This window comes from Notothenia coriiceps, unplaced genomic scaffold (genome assembly GCF_000735185.1).
Source record: "Notothenia coriiceps isolate Sejong01 unplaced genomic scaffold, NC01 NC01_scaffold00000282, whole genome shotgun sequence".
Classification (NCBI taxonomy): domain Eukaryota; kingdom Metazoa; phylum Chordata; class Actinopteri; order Perciformes; family Nototheniidae; genus Notothenia; species Notothenia coriiceps.
The window spans coordinates 233,776-237,868 of record NW_011332983.1 but is presented as its reverse complement, the minus strand read 5'-3'; the positions used below and the strand labels follow the sequence as shown (position 1 = coordinate 237,868).

At 46.8% G+C, this 4,093-nt stretch overlaps 1 protein-coding gene across 1 annotated transcript in view; it reads left to right on the top strand.

Annotated features, from left to right (window-relative positions):
• Positions 1-4,093, top strand: part of suox (sulfite oxidase) — a 24,892-nt gene that overhangs the window by 11,104 nt on the left and 9,695 nt on the right. The window lies entirely within an intron of this gene.

Here is a 4,093-nt window from a genome sequence, read left to right as displayed (position 1 = left end):
ATCAGGCTCTCCTCTCCTCTTTCTCTGCTTCCATCTCTCAGGCAAAAAGCACCTTTCTTTCAAGATAAGATCAATCTTCCTATTCCAATCCAAAAAACTATTTTCTATCTTCTCCACCCTCTTGACCCCCCCAAAGCCCCTTCCCCCCTCTTGTCCCTTTGTCAAGCAACTTTTTAACCACTTTTGAAAAAAGGGTTGATGATATTTCATCTTCTTTTTCTGACTCACCTTCTTACTCACCGCTGGTCACCAGGACCTCCCTTCACCACAAACTGACCCTTCTCCCCTCTCTCTCCAAGTGAGGTTCTTACCCTCATGTTACTGCTGCCATCCTCCACGCTGTTCTCTGGACCCTATCCGCTCATGTCCTTCTGACTATCGCTCGTGCAATAGTCTCCGTTTCTCAACCATTTCACACTAGTCCTAATTCTGGTGAAGCTTTCCAAACAGTCTCAAGGAGGCAAGAGTAAACCTGTTTTCAGAACCCAGTCCTTTCTCCGCGTCACGCAAACTCGCTCCGATCAGTCATTGTCCGCCTGGTTTTTCTACCATACATGCAAAATTACGCTCTGGACGCCGTCGCGTTGACTTTTCGAGCGCGGAGAAATATTCCCGATCTGATCGCGAGACGATGTCTAAAGGTTGAACTGGATGTTTTATCTGCCTGTAATGTCCCTTATAAACATAATCTTCCTGTGCCAGAATTAATTGCACTTCAACGCATCAAAGCTTTGTGATTGGCCGGCATGACATTGTCGGGGCGTGGCTGGTGGGCAGTGGGCACATATTTCGCTGACGTGCCGTTCAACACGAGTGACAGTCCGCACACACACAAGACTGCAATTTATGGCGAAGTAAAAATCCCAAATATATAATTTTCACTCGAGTGGGAGGATGATTATTTTTGTATCTTATTCCACTTCAAGTCCATATGTTCATCTTGCATGCAGAGGTGGCTTTATCGAAGAGGATATTATGAGCGGCATTTCAAAACAGTGCACAAACGCTACGGACGGAATTCCTCGAATTCTGCCCTACTGCCTGTCCAAAGGGGAGGGACTGGAAAGGACAGTAAATGCACGCAGTCCATTTCACAGCCCATCAGAAGCAAGGCTGTACCATGATCTTATCGTGTCAGTATCCAGTCATTCTTGCGAAACACATGAAGTTTTCAAAGATGGCGAATTGTGTAAGAAGGCATTCCTGGAGGCTGCGAACATGCTGTAAGTTTGTAGTTTTTTGGACTTATTCATTATAATTATTGCACCATGTGTAAAATGCAACTTAATGCATTATCAGGTCTTTATCAATTCAGGTAAAACTAGTGTTGCTTGCACCCTATTTTAAAGCATTTCTTTTTATATTTACTAAAATGCAACAAAAGAGGGTTTGTTCTATTAATTTTGCCTCTTATATTGCACTTGTTATTCACTTTGCACAGGATTCTGTGTAGATTAGTCTGATGTCTTTTATTAGCCCTATAGGACCGCAGGTAAACGCAGTCCTAAACCCGTAAGTCAGTTTGCATTTTTACCCGTCGGTTCCTTTCGACAAAAGCAATGCAATTTCTCCATAGGTTTTGGAAAATAGCTCCAAATAAGGTCTGTGTTGACACCAATTGAAGAGAGACAGATCACGTTTTGTTCTACAACATTAATACATCTGCAATGACCCCACTGGTGATTTTTGAGAGTTTCGTGTCTGAAAAAGGATGGTTGTATAACTGTGGCTGAATAGGACTACGAAGTTGTCCAGGGCTGTTATTAGTCATTACACCGACACGTAAAACACTCCCGCTAAGTTTGTTTGCCCTGTTCTGCTTGGAAGCAAGAATACCTGCCTCTGCAAACTGTTCAAAACAAACGCTTCAACTTGTATATTTGAATCTGTATGTCTTGAATATGGATCTTAAGTTGGGTGATGTTGAGCATCGACCCTGCTGTTGTTCGTTTATAGAATAACGTTAGGCATTTTGCTTTTGCGACTGATTTATGTTAGAAATTATAAAGTAGGGTAGCATGTGTATTCATCGGCTGAACAACATGATCCGTCTCTTAAATGTGTGTCAAACACCTATTTCGGCTATTTTCCAAAATCCTTATGGAGAAACTGCATTGCGTTTTGCGAAGGAACGGAAGGGTTACTTCTGGGTTTTAGGATGCGTCACTGCGGTTTCCTTTTATACTTTTGTAGCACCTAAATATTTTTATATAATGGCAAGAAAGGGTTCAGATCTTTTCTTTTTTCTCCTGTGTCCATATGTGGCAGCACTGTTCAAGTTTCTTGAAATATTACCCACTGGTAGTATGTGACGTGGTGAATAATCAACTCTGTACAAACACTGTTGGTGTTAGCTTCGTTCAATACTTATATGTCGTGTAGTTAGAAAGAGGTAAGATAAAGGATCTTGCAGTATCTTATGCTTTTTATACAAGTAGAAGTGTGTATCATTTACCCGGTAGTAAGCTGTCAGTAATGGTACGCCTCTCATTTGGACTGCGTAGACTTCGGGCAGACTGGCAACTTTAAAAGTACGCTCTCGTTCAAAAAAGGTTGGGCACCCTGCTCTAGGGGTTGCTGTGCGTGTTCTGTAGGGACCAGCGCCCCTATAGCCCTCTTCCAGGCACGTCCTCCCTCATCCTGTTCTGGAGGGTCCTGTGAACACTTGATGTAGGAGGTCACCCGCGTGGACGCGCAGCGGCTGGGAGCGCAAGTGTTCACACATTTGCTTGACGTGCGTGGGGATAGGAGAGCCGAACGGTAATCTTTGGTACTCGTAGGCTATCCCCTGGAAGGCAAAACGCAGATACTTTTCTGTGCTCTGGAGCAATTTCCCACATGAAAGTATGCGTCTTCAGTTCGATCGGTGGTGAACCAATCGCCCGGTTCCACTAGCCCCATTTAACTGTTTTATAAGTTAACATGCGGATTTTTTGGCAGGCAATGTTCCGATTCAGGCTGCAGCGTCTCGAATAGGTCTTGAATTCCCTGTCTTCCTGAGAACCAGAAGTACATGAATAAAGACCCTTTTCTCTGGCTGAGGGTGCACATAGCACCGCCTGTTTTTGCACAGGGTCTTGAATCTCTGCCTGCAAGGAAACCCATCTCCTCGGGATGATAATTTTCCTCTCGCATGCCTTCGAATGGAGGTGGGATGCTGCAAAACTGGAGTGCAAATAACCCCGTTTCAGCATCTGACTCCTGTCCATCCACTTTGTTAACACAACAGCTGAGTTTCCATTCCCCATAACATTGTGTTAGGGGACAAGTCACTCAGACTGCGGGCCACGCATGATTGCACCGGGCCGATAAAACTGGCCTCGATGGCCGCGGTGGAGGCGAGCGGTTAGCGCCACACGCTCGCGCTAGGGTATTCAACACCGGGAAGCTCAGACGCGCAGACCTGATGTGCTGGACCTCCTGGCTGCGGCCCGAAAGTACCGGAACAAACGTACTCGTCGTCTTTTCCTCCTCGGGAACGCGGCCCCTTGGCCCCTCGGAGGTGAAATGAATGCGCACTCGTCATCTGTTTCCCCATCTCCACCACTCGAGGTCTTGTCCTCGGCTCCTCTTGCGGGGCCGAACCTTCCCCGAAAATGCTCCTGCGATGTCTGCAGCTTAAGCGGAGGGATCATTCGCAGGCGTTGCAAGGCGGTGATGGGTTTAGGCCGTCTTCCCCCCAAGACAGCGTGGTCCGGCCCCAGGCACTAGAAGCACAGGCGGTGCAGGGGGGGGGGAATCAGCCCGCGATCAGGGCCAGGTGCATGTCGGGCAGGTCGGGTGATCAAGAAGTGGTGAGTCCCATGCTTTATTTCTCTTTCTCTTATTCACGGTCTATGTCTCACGTGATATCACTTCCGCTCGCTGAAGAGAAAGGGATGGTCCGTCAGTGGAGCGCGAGCCTCCTATTTATACGGTTGAGATTGCTCGCATTCAGGTTAGGCCCGCCCAGGGCGGACACATCTATTAGAAGTCTCATGTAGGTGAAGTGCTTGCATGATAAGGTTATCCCAGTGATTAATTTGAGCCGGATCCTGCCGGAACAGATCCTGGCACCTCTTCATTTTGGCCCACCTGTGTTCCGGAACCTTTT